Source organism: Alligator mississippiensis, chromosome 2 (assembly GCF_030867095.1).
Source record: "Alligator mississippiensis isolate rAllMis1 chromosome 2, rAllMis1, whole genome shotgun sequence".
Taxonomy (NCBI): domain Eukaryota; kingdom Metazoa; phylum Chordata; order Crocodylia; family Alligatoridae; genus Alligator; species Alligator mississippiensis.
Genome location: NC_081825.1, coordinates 166,416,843 through 166,429,996, shown reverse-complemented (window position 1 = coordinate 166,429,996; position 13,154 = coordinate 166,416,843). Strand labels below are relative to the sequence as shown.

Here is a 13,154-nt window from a genome sequence, read left to right as displayed (position 1 = left end):
TGCCCACAGATTTTCCCAGGGCTGGGGCCGGGGTGGGCTCCCTTGAGTGCCGTGATCCGCTGGCTTTGCAAGGATTGCTCAGCGGGCCAGCAGTGGCGGTAGTCCCCCTGTCCCCCAACGGGCTTAGTTTAAAGCCCGGTGGAGCAGGTCAGCCAGTCTGGCTGAGAAGAGCCTCCTCCCTAGGGGAGAGAGGTGGAGACCATCTCTTCCCAGCAGCTCGCTGCCTCTCTCGCCAAAGAGCGGGCTGTGGTCATGAAAGCCAAAGCCTTCCTGACGACACCAGCGCCACAGTCTTTGGTTGACCACATAGATCCTCCTGTCCCTTCTCAGCCCATAGCCTGAGACTGGGAGGATCAACGAGAACACCACCTGTGCCCCCAGACCCTTAAGCCCCGCTCCCAAATCCCTGTAGCGCCTCATGATCTGGCTGGGAGTGCTCCGAGCCATGTCATTGGTGCCCACATGAATAAGGAGCATGGGATAGTGGTCTGTGGGTTTGAGGAGCTTGGGGATCCTCTCCGCAATGTCCCGGATGCGGGCCCTGGGACGCAGCAGACTTGCCGGGCTAAGGGGTCGGCAATCTTTTTCTTTTTTTAAAGATTTTATCGGTACCCATAAATTTAGGGCCTTTATAGGCTACGGTAGTGTTCTTTTGCGAATAACTTTCAGTCTGCAGGTCTAGAGTGTTTCTTTTTTATTGTTTTTTCATTATTATAGTTTTGGTTTAAGACCCTCAGACCTTGGGTAACTTAACTGTTGAGAAGGCCTGATGTGGATGTAACGTTATTAATGGTCCAACTGATGGCTCTGAGCAGGGACTATAAAGAGCTTATATAACTTAGTCACATCTATAGAAAAGAGGTAAGATGATGGCCTGATGACAGTTCATCTGCAATGAATCTAAAAGCAGGGGTCGAAACTGGGGGTAGAGTAGTGAACACCTTAAGGTGTCCTTCCATCATTTTCAGAATGCTTATACTGGTTCTAATTAAACTGCACATAGATAGAGTTCTCTAGCAAAGGGATAACCTTTCAAGCCAGTCACTTACTGAGTGATTCTTTTATAAAAATGCACTCTAGAAGTTATCACCAATAATCACCAATTTCTAGCATGTATTGTGAATTATAGACAAAGGATAAATTGTATTTATGACACTTAAAAAAACAACTTGTTTTCCCCACTTCAAATTATCTTGTTTTACTTACTTAACTCCATCTCAGACATTGAATTTCAATAAATTCAAAGAGGGACAAACTCTGTTTATTAAATTAATTAAGCTGTGGCAGTGCACCTTTGGGTGCCTGCCACTTTAATGGTTGGAGCAGGCAGCTGGCAGGTGCCTGATTAAGGTGGCCATTTTCAAACAAAGGCAAGCCAGACAGAGGCAACAGTTAGAAGCTTGTAGCTGAGGGAGCAACACCACCTGGCTCCCCTATTGCTCATGGAACATCCTGGAGGTAAGGGCAGGGGCTAGGGGGATGGCTTGGAGGCTCCTGGTCCTGGGCATGACCTGAAACTGCACCCTGCTGGGGAAGGAAGGCCTGGAGGGACTGCCAGTGGCACAGCAGCCCCATTTAAATGCCAGGACTGCTCACCTCCTCAATAAAAGGTGGGTCAGGGTGCCTTAATAACCCTAGCCCCCACAATACTGTGGGTAAGAGGGCCAGGCATGGCTATGGCCACCTGAGCCCCAGGAGGTGTAAGGCCTCAGTAGAGGAGTGGGGCCAGGCACAGCTGCAGCCACCTGAGCCTGCAGGGGTGTAAGACCCCCAGAGGCCCCAGGTTGGGGATAGTTGTGTAGCCCCAGAGAGGGGCCAGTTGTGAAGATCCTGGGAAGAAAAGTATGTTGGTGGGCCTGCACAGAGTAGGGCGAGACTTTACAGCCTGAAGGACTGTGTATAATTCAGGAGTTGAGTATGGCTGAAGGGACAGCTTGAAGATCAGTCCCAGAGGGTGTGTTGAGTAGGGCTGAAGGATGGCCAGAAGGGCAGCACACAGGCCAACCCCTCCTACAATATCATATCTGTATGTATAAGAAGCCTGGTGAGGGGCTAGGGCAAAATCAGCTCTCTGTTTGGTGTATTGGCTGCCCACTACCCAGATGAGGGTCATGGGAGAGGCCCAAAAGGCTGAATATTGCCACCCAAGGTATGAGTCAGGTAAGTCTGATGGCCTACAGGGTCGTTCAGGGAAGCAGGGCAGGGTGAAGGGGGCGCAGTATCATGCAGTGAGCAAGAGGCCCTGTGAGAGACGGCAGAGTGCAAGAGGCCCCAGGGAGAGGGGGGCAGTATGAGTGTGTGCATGCAAGAGGCCTGACAGAGGACTAGGTTTGGTTCGGCTTTAGGCCGGGAATACAATAAAAGTCTGCAAGGCATGAGCCACGTTGTAGGAGAGGTACGGAGCCGTGGATAGTGCCCCCGGCATCAGGGCATAGAACGGGCAGCCTCCCACATTTACCATCAGTTATTATACTAGCAAAGTTGTGGCAGAAAAGATTGGGTAGACCAAGGTTGGGACCCAGCCCTGAACATGCCCCCTGTCCCATAAGCCATTTATTATCGTTTAAAACTTGATTCTGATCCCAAGGAAGTTTAATTGGAGTTTTGCCATAGACTTCAATGGAAGTAACAACAGGCTATTAGAATAGAATACCGTATTATATATACTTGAATCCAAGATGACATTCCACCCCCTCATGAAACAATATGGGAGTGGGGGGAAGTAATCTTAGATCTGAACACTGGCCTGAGGCAGGCAACAGCTCACCTCTGACTTTGCCTCCAGGTCCTGCCTCAGGCCAGGGAGGCTCAGGAGGCAGGAGAGGGGGCAGAGATCTGAGAACTCAAATATACAGGATTTGCACTTTACATAAAATAATGAAAAGCAGAGCATTCATTGACTTTTAGCAAAAACTTTATAGTTCCAATAATAGATGGAGACTTGTTGCTAATTTGCTGTTAGTTTTAGGAATCAGAAATTCTATACAGAAAGTTTGCCAAATGGCTAGAGAAATTCTGGTTGTTCCCAACAATACTGACTTATTTGGAAAAGCATCAGTTTGCTAATACATAAGAAGAAATTGATGGTACTTACTGAACTATTTGAAGATTACCTTGGGATCAGATTCTGCTAGCTGCAATGATTAGTACCTTACTATAAAAGTCATGCCAAACAAATCAATGTGATTATCTGGGGGTCAAAGTCCTGTTCACCAATGGGAAGGAAGTAGGAGAGTTTGACCCTTAGCAATTATGTTACAACTGAGGTGAGAGTTTTCAGCACCTCCCAGAAACAAGTTTTACTTAGGAATGTTTTGAAGCTGGCAAGAAAAAAATGCAAGCATAATCCTCCTCCTATTGAAGTCAATGCAAAATTTCACTCATTGAAATTGGAACAGGATAAAGCCCTAGAGAACTAAAGGTCTTTTTTGTTTTTGATTCAGCGGTTGCTCCACATCCCAGTGTAATAATTGAGTTTGGCATGGTTCGAACAACAAATCATCTGATGGAGAATTCTTGAACAAATGAAAAACAAGGTTTCCCTAACAAAGGCTCAAGGCAGTGGAACTCTTTCCCCTAACCTCGGACAACTCCATGGCATCCTTCAAGGTAGAAGCAAGCCTTCATTTCCCTACTTTCTTTCATTTTGTTGGCTTGCAATGTGCAATTTTGTGATGCTTGTCAGAGTTTTTAGACCATTCAGGGATCAAACTATGTTTGGTGCTCCAGTTATTATAAATTATGTTTTGGGTTTGTTTCTGTGAAGGAACCCTGAGGCTTCCAGTCATATATACCTATACATTAAATATGGATGTAAAGGAACATCTAGATTGGTGCACATTGTATCAGTGAAAGCAATTTAAATGTGGGCTGCTATTTAGCTACACTAAGGCAGTTACATAAGGAAAGCTGGGAAAAGGGGTCTAATTATTACCTGTTACTTGTTTCTATTAGATTTATCTGAGTTCACAAGTTTAGATTTTATATTATCCAATAATAGTATGATGTGCAGCAAGACACTAAAGAATTTAGTACTTACATATGCTAATTATATTGATATAAAGCTGGGGGTTTACAGCTAAAGTTCCAAGCAAAGCAAAAGCTTTAGCATAGGTTTTGTGTTTAAAGATGTACAAATACTATATATGGCAATTTACTATTTTTGCACTGCTGAAATGTTGAGAGAGTCAGAGAGCATTAAAGATGTCCAATATTCAACATATTCTCCCCCTCAAAAGCTACAGACTTGTGGAGGTGGCATTTTTCACATTTTAATTCAAGGGAAAAAATCAACAGGAAATGAATCGGGGAGTGTAAAGTTCAAAGTAAAAGGTTAGTCACTTGTGATAGGATTTCAGAGTTTGATCCTGTGAGCCCTCTCATTCAAAATTATCATTGTGTTAAACTGAGTTCAGCCTAAGGATGGATCCCAGAAGTCAGACTGGTATCAATAAAGCACAGCATGGTTGCATGCAAGGCAAACATAAGTGTATAGACCTGTGCAATATTTGGGTCAAGTCAATAGTTTCAGCGGAAATACAAATGACAAAATATTTTGAATATGACTGAGCCCTGGGTTCCAGCCTGCCACCTGCCTGAGGATATTTGAGCTGATTTTGCCCCTCCCTACAGGGGAGTATCCTACCCATCATGATATAGGATTCTCTGGTGAGTTGCTCTCAGTCTCTCCTGTTGACCCTGTTACAGTATGCAAAGATTACTTAGCTATTTTTGGAGCCAGAAAAAATGACTCTGCAGAGTCTGGTAGCTATTAGGATGCTCACCTGGGAGATGAGCCACCCAAGTTCAAATAATTTCTGTGCTGAGTCAGAGAAGGGATATGAATGAAGTTCTCTCATCTTCCAGCCTATTCCTTAGCTGTCTGGCTCCGGCAGAAGTGTGGGTAGATTTGGTTCTCCCCTACCATAAATGAGTGCCCTAACCAATGGGCTACAAGTATAAAGGGGTGTGCCATGAGCATCATTAATCACCGCCACTCTCCTTTGGAATACAGCGCTTCATTCCTTGACATTAAATACAAGCCCCTGGAAATGAAAGTGTTCTGTTTTTGGTCAAAAGAAACCACGGATTCAGTTCCATTTATTTGCAGTGCCTTGTATGTTACTAGTTTTAATACATATTGCCTGAAGAATAACAGGAGTCAGAACAGTAAGATCTAACTAAGCCATGAAGGCCAGAGGTTCTCAATCTTTTCCATAATATTGGCAAAAAGCAGGGTACTCTTGACCTTCTTACCCCCCCTCAACATGGTTGCATCTTCTTGTGTCCTCCAGTTTAAAAGCCTTAATCGAGATCAGCCCGTGGTATGAATAGAGCCCCCAGAAGCAGGAGCATATCAGAGACTTTTAGCTAAATCTGGGACATCCTTACTTAGGTATGCAAACAACAAGATGGGAAAGTCAATGTACAAGAGACAAGGGCACAGAAAGGAGGCAGTCATGACCCAGCTACTGACCATCATGGATAACCCAAGCAACATATAGTATCTGAGAAGGTGCACCATTTATTTAAATAACTAATCCACATTTTGATCTCAACTGTGAGCAGTAGCCAGCACCATCAACTAGAATTATGTTTCAAAGCTGTGAAACAGGCAATTTTTCATACAGCACTATCATTTTATATGGAACTTAAGGCTACACAAGGGTTGGAAGTACACTGGATATTCAAGGAGTATTGAGAAGATAAACACCAAATGAGTACTTCATGATGAAAGTTAATACAATAAATACCAATCAATTGTCAGGAGGTAGGCTATTATTTTAAAGTGTTAGAGCACTAAATGGCTATTTTGTTGCCACCTTGAATCCTTTATTTTTCTAAATATTTATTAGGTTTTAAAGCACTTACCAAATCTGGTGCATTTTTCTGCAACATCTACTCTGCTCCACATTAAGCAGAGATTCTGGCTAATGGTTACTATCAATGATTGTATATCTCCTTCTGCAAGAAAGAATATGTCCTAGCTTCAGCATCCTGGCAAAATGCCACATGAGATCATTCACTTTTGCCTAATTCCATTTGTAGTTTCAGAAAGATATTTTTCTGAATACTCGGTTGATATTCATTGGCTTCATGTTATTCAAAACAATGGACTCACACTGATTTACATCCCCTGGAGGCCTACCTAGCATTTTGTAATCTTCACTTTCTGCTCTAAACAGCTAGGAAAAATTCAGCTCTGGTGTAAGCAGGTATGACTTCATGGACTGACCAGCCTGCTTATGGGTACTTATGCAGGATTGTAACTGTTACTCTGTATTACTTTTCCAGAGAAATTTCCTTAGCTGTCTTTGATGGTGAGAAATTTGCATCTTAAGTATAACTTACTCTGGAGGTTGCATCCATTTAAGCCAAGACTGAATCTATCCATTAGCATATTATGCACTGTTAAAAATGAAGAAAGGGTAGATTTGCACTATTAGAAATGCTGAGATTCTCCACCCCAGGGTTTGGTGCATTTCAGTAGAAAGTAAAATGATTTATCTACTGTGAAATCCAGGATGAAGGGTACAGTAATGTGATCTTTCCTTGTGGGGAAAACTTGTGGGTTTGGACACAAGCACATATGAGAACAGAGGGACATAAATCCACTGGTTCGTTTGTTTTTTCACTGCATCTGGAGTATGCTGTTGGAGAGAGAGAACTGATTACCTTGTTTCTATCCTGGACCAGGATAAAGTTAAAGTTACTACTATTTTTTTGGTTTGTTTATTTTTTTTAATTTTCCTTTTCTGCAACTGAGCTGTAACTCCTCATTACACTCAATGAGGAAGAATCCCCTAAGCACCAATACATTTCTGTTTCTTAACACTGAAGTGTTAGCTTCTGATGTGGCACTTCATTAAATATTTTCTTAAAGAAACGATGAGAGAGATCTCACTCCCATCTCTTTTGCCTATTCTAGCTTCATATTAGATTCCTGAAATACTTGCCTTTGACTGTTCCCACAAAATGATGTTAAATTAATTGTTATGCAGTTTCCTGACCTTAGAGAAAGAAAACAGCATTAAGCCAACTCTTTAAGCATGTGCATGGAGAATACAAAACAGAGAGAGAGTGAGCACATGAGAGAGACTTACTGTAAGGAATAGAATTTAATGGCACCCAGATTCTGCTGCTCAACATAGAAAAATTGAACCCAGGAATGTTAAACCATTTGGTCAAAATTTACTCTGCTGAAACTTGACAATGCGAGATCCTCAACCTCAAAACACTGCATTTGGGCTACAGAGGAGATACCCACAGGTAACCAACTATGCAGTTGGGCCTCTCCACCCCTTTTGCCGAAGCTTACTCATGCGAAAGCTGGTCTTACTGTACTGGCTTCACAGAAGGTGATATAGTTGATATTGGGAGAAAACATGGTAAGGCATCCTAGCTTCACCATTTGAGCAAACCTGGTGGTCTTGACAGGTCACACATGAGACACTGAGATACACTAACTACACTACTTTCAGTGCTGGCCATGTAGATAAATATAGCCTCACTGCGGAGACACTGGTGTCTCTCATAGACAGCCTGGGAGAGTCACTGATCTTTCAGGAAAAACTATGAGTGTGTAGATGTTCAGGCTTTTACTCCCAGAGTAAAAATGGCTGTTCCAGGAGAAAAATAACCTGGGAACAATAAGAGTTAAATCACTCCCAGGAGAGTGAATGTGTGTATATGGTGTGGCTTCTCTTAGAAGAGCACATAATCCTCTTGCATCACCCCCAGGGAGACAGTATGTCTCTCACAGCATGCTGTTGCTTCAGCTAGGAGAAGAACACGCCCCCTTCACAATGCTCACATTGTGCTGCAGTGAAATACAGGCTGAGCATTGGTAGTCTGAGTCAGCCAAGCAGGTCTATGCACCGAGAACATCTGTTACCAGGCAGACTAAGGGAGCCTGCAGGGTGCACTGAAATGGGTTCACAGAAACCCACCTGGCTTCAGAGTATCAGCACTGCAAACTCTCCACTCTTCAGGGCTTCAGCATTTGAATGTCTATACATGCACCTCTAGGTAAGTTTTTCTACCAGGAGAGCAAACCTGGGAGAATTCTCCCAAATTATATGAATCTGTGTACAAAGCCACTGTCTCAGTAGCTCAAGTAACAAGACACTGTAGCTACAGTAGCACAAAGCTCAACACGAGCTGCAAAACACACCCAAAAACTCTTGAGCTATTAGTCTGCAGTGAGTTCCATGCTGGTGAAGCTTTGCTGCTATAAGTATCCAAGTCAGCTCAAATAGCCCTGTATGAGCCACAGCCATTGCTGTGCAGACACATTTACAGGACAGCTAAAGAGGAGAGACTAGGTCAGGGTTTTCCAACTGGTAGCCCATAGGGGTTAAGTTGCAGACCCCAGGCTTCCACCAGTCACTGCTCCCCCCATCAATCCAGTGGCAATTGGAGCCAGAGTCCACAAGCTCTCCTCTCCTTTGGCTTCCACTTTCTGTGCCCACCCCAGGAGGTAGGGCAGTGCAGTGCCACATGGCAAAGGGATCTGAGGGTGTGCAGTATGGCAACTGTCTGCGTGGCATGCAGCCTGAGGTTCTGTGGCCCCCACTACTGCAGCATGTGACCCCCCCACACTGGTGCAACCCTGGGTGCAGATCCAGGAGCTTAGAAGTTGGTCAGTCCTGCCTCAAATAATGGCCCTGACAATAGGGAATGATGCAGTTCCACATGCTGCCCACTGGCTGTTGAGGAAGGGGAGTGAATTCCCTCTTCCCAACTTTAACCTGCATCAAATGATTGAGACAAGCAAAGTGCTTTTCACCTTTAAAGCACATTACGAGAGGATGTGAGGAAACTAAAAAGAAAAAGAAAAAAACAACAACATTATTTGGGCTAAAGTGGCCTTGTAGTTCATCTGAATCTGCTTTTGATGACAATCACTAAATCAGGCCTGTAAAGCTCTCTGTCTTCCTTCCTTCCCCTACCCCATCTCTAACTAACATTCCAGCTGAACAGTTTCCAAAGTTTCAGGAAGAAGTGTTCACTACACAATACTGTCATTTTACAAGCAGGAGCAGAGATAAAACTTAAAATTCTAGGTCTCATCTCATTTTATCCTGTTTCACAGCTCCTTGGAGAATAATAAATGTCATTTTGTGCACACTCTTCACCCTGATCTGCCAGACTGATCTTTCTGGGCCTAGTTACTCAGGAAATGCTCCTCTGAGTAGTCATTTCCATTCACAAACTTTTACTCGTCTTTTTATACCAATCTACTAGCTTCACAGTTAAATCACAAATCATAGTTAAATCACAAATGTACATGTTTCATTTCATGTAAGCATATGCTCAACAATTCTCATACAATATGAAACTCCCCCCATCTTCCCAGAGTCCACAACCCTTACCTAAGGTTTTCTGCTTCCATGTATACATAATGATTTGTATGGTGGGTAACACAGTTAATAAGATCATTTATCAACCTTGTATTTTGCTTTTTATTTTACCACGACCTTAGATTTATGTTTCAATCTTGCCCTTCATCTCTGTTTCAAAAGTCAATCTATTTTTTCAATCCCCCTCTCCCAAAAAATCCTGCCACAGTAATGCAGTTTAAGTAGGGAGCATGTTTATCAAGGCTGAGGCTAAAGATGTGTAACTAAACAATTCTTTAAGATATCAGAGAGTAACAGTAATTGAAACTTTTTCCCACTGTGTGGACACTAAGTATAGCACCAGGAAACAAACCTCATGAGAGTCATTCCCAAATGTGCATCTTTTCAAAGAAAAAAAATTCTAGCAAGAACATAATTTTCTCAGGCAAATTATATACACACATACTCATACTTACACAACTTAGGCAGATAGTAGGATAAATTTATCACAAACTTAGCAGGTCACTTGACCTGTTCTCTGCCCAGTGATTCCTCTGGTTATTCTAAACATCTGAGCAGCTTCAAACAGCTATCACTTTAAAAATTAAACTTCTAGAGAAATGTTTCTTCCTTTTCCCTACTAAATGTCATTTTTTTTCTCCAAAATTTACATAGCCCAAGGCAGAAAACAAGCAATTTTCAGTGTACTAGTCACCGATAGCTTTTCTACATGTAGAAATATATGTTTAAAGCCCATTTCATCTCATTCTTATATGCCTAGAAACTAAGGGTACTGTTAGAAAGGAAAAATTTCCACTATCCAATGATACCTCACACTCACTTTTAATTTGCATGTTCACAAGATGCTGGGTATCTCATGTTAGTCATTTTAATACTGTATTAATTATTTCTATTGAAAAAAACATAGCATGTACTCTACAGGAGTGCAGTGCTGACCACATCACCTCCTCCTTGTGCTAAGGTTAAAGACAGTGGAACCTTGCCTCCGCTGCTCCCATGGGCCCCAATAGCCTGTAAACAGGACACCTTTACCTGTGTTTACTCTACAAAATATTTGATGTCAATAAATGAAATGAAATCACGGTGATGAGCATGGGAAGAACTGATGACTGGTCTACTAGACAGAATGATTGAATTTGCTTTGATTAGAGCATAGTAAAAGGACTCCCAAGGTTCTTGAATCTCTTGTGATAATTTTCAGTCTAGAACAGCAATTTTAGATTATTTGTAGGTATTTTAACAGTGTTTATTTTAGTGCTATCCTCAAAACTTGTCCACATATCTGCCAGTACCTCAATTCATGCTAATTAAATCTTTGTATATGACATCAGTATGCATAAAAGAGAGATAAGGAAGCAAATGTACTTCTTGTATTTTTTTGTTCCCCCTTTAATGTTTAAAAGTGTGTGCGCATATATATAGATAAACCTATCTCTTTTATTTCATGTTTCCTTCTTATTGATTCTTTTTAAATTTTCAACCACCATTTATGGACCAGATTCCTGGGTAGTTTAAAGCAGCAAGGTTACATTGAAATCAAAGGTGCTATACTGATTAACACCAGCCTCCATATCGTTATTGTTCATTCATCCAAACAGGATATTAACAGTTAGACCAAAGCCAGTGAATTGCAGCAATGTGAAGAATTTCTTTAATAGTAAAAATGTGGATGTTGTACATAATTGTAATTGAAGAAACATTAACTGCACCTAAATGTAAAGCTCAAATGCCTGTTTGCCAGTAATTATTCTGTTTCCTTGCAGTAGAATTTAGTCTCTGGAGAACAGAACAGTGTGGTGAATGGACAAAAATATATATTCTGACTACAGTAACAACCTCTGCAGGCTACATTTGCTAAATGTTCCAAGAGAGAATAGAAAATTGTTTGGAATAGTTTGGGAGACTTACACTAAGTCAGAGATGATGAATAAAGGCAAATTGCTTCATAATGGACTGCAGAATGTTTACATAATTAAACATTAAATTTTACTGTCTGTGAAAGGAAAAATCCTTGTTTCAAATTGACTATTAATTACAGCAAGGTATGTGTGTACATTTGTTTTTTACTTTAGTAGAATGGGTGTTTTTTATGGTACCTTTAATATTCAAAGTTATCCAGATGCACTTTATAAATTAAGGAGTTAAACTGGATTCACTATAAAGTGTTTAATGCAATATTAAGGCTGCCCTCTGGGAAAGTCAGGCAAGTGACCCTCAAACCATGAAATAAGCAATAAGGGAACATATGCCTGCAATCTCAGGTCCTGTCCTTGACTGATGACTCACACACTCATGAAGACATGCCGGGTATACACACACAATCAAACTGCAGCAAGGTAACTGGGGATAGGATACTCAATGTATAGCAGCTGACACTGGGACTAGGGACAGACATTCAAAAAGCCTGAGCCTGAATTGATTCAATCTTTGCAGCTTAGTCTAACCTAGATAGGCTGAATCACTTTGTAACTGCACAGACATCCCAGACATGCAGGCACATGCTTGCAGTAGCGCAGGCTAAAAACTGTGTGGCACTAGAGCAGCCCTCCCTTCCCTTGCACAGAACTGAGCTGAGGGGGGGGGGTGTGACCAGGCTCTGGCAGGATGCTCTGATTAGCCCAACAGGGTATTTATAACAGTGTTTATCACCCCATTAAGAAAATAACAGAGGGACATTGCCAGCTAACTGTTGATTCTACCTGTTGGTTCAGCATGGACCATAGCCAGCATGTGGTCTGCTAGCTAATACACAGACACCTCTCAGCAAGGCAGAGGGGAGGGGGGAATTCCTGCTTAGCAGGGAGTGGTGAGGGGGAGGGAGGAAGCAAACAGCTCTTCTTAAGCAGCTTCTCCAAGGAAGGACATTAAGCTACCTGTTGATTAGCTCCAAAAAGCCTGTCTGCCTTGGTCATCTCCCACAGCACAGACTGTAGTCAGCATGTAGTCTGCTAGCTAATGCTGAGGTGTTTGCATAAGGCAGAGGGGAGGGGGGAGTAATCCCCACTTACCAGGGAGAAGTCAGGCAGACACTGCTGTGCTTGCAAGTCTCTGCCAAGCTGTAGCCAGGGAGCAGAGGGGAGGGGCCAGCCCTGCTGTGGAGCAGAGAGCCCCGCCCAGCCCAGAGAGCATGCCAAGATGCTGGAGGAGTCTGGTTTACCCTAAAGCAGCAAGGGGTCTGAGACAGACATTACATAAACTGGTTTGAGCCAAATCTGTTAAGTCTGATACTACATTCAACTAGGTTTATCTTAAACTGGTTTCAGCCATCTGGTTTGTGTGTAATCTAGCCATAGTAACTTTTCATCCACTTGCTCTTCCCTTAGAGGAAATGGAAGCTAAGCAGAGGTGACCTTGCCATGTTCCATTCATTAAATGCCTCCTCCCTGTTTTCTCACTGTATTTTGATGATTTGTCCATGCCTACACTTGCACTCTGCTTTTGCATGCAGGGGGATGGACACATGACAACTCTGGGGCATAGTCTAACACACTGAGAAGGCAAAAATGAGATGCACTATAGTGTTGAATACTGTTAAGTAGTACACCTTTTTATAAAAGCAAATAATTTATTTTAAAGAAAGACTCAAGCAATGTTTTAAAAGACAGTGTACTATTCCCATGTGTACCTCCCCCACAAAAATGTTGAGTCTACTTAGAAATTGTTGAATCCCTAAGAGGCCCTATGTTTCAGAAGTATAGGTTGTAGCCGTGTTGGTCTAAGGACATAAGCAGACAGGGTTCTCTTGGTAAATCTGATATCTTTTACTAGACCAACTTAAATAGTTGCATTTTT

The 13,154-nt window shown here is 42.4% G+C and overlaps 1 long non-coding RNA gene across 1 annotated transcript; it reads left to right on the top strand.

Annotated features, from left to right (window-relative positions):
* Window positions 1–1,386: 1,386 nt before the first annotated feature.
* On the top strand, window positions 1,387–11,323 carry LOC132248375 (uncharacterized). Its single transcript, XR_009459554.1, has 3 exons — window positions 1,387–1,458; window positions 3,444–3,609; window positions 11,126–11,323. It is a non-coding gene; the product is annotated as an uncharacterized LOC132248375 (long non-coding RNA).
* The last annotated feature ends 1,831 nt before the right edge of the window (window positions 11,324–13,154 follow it).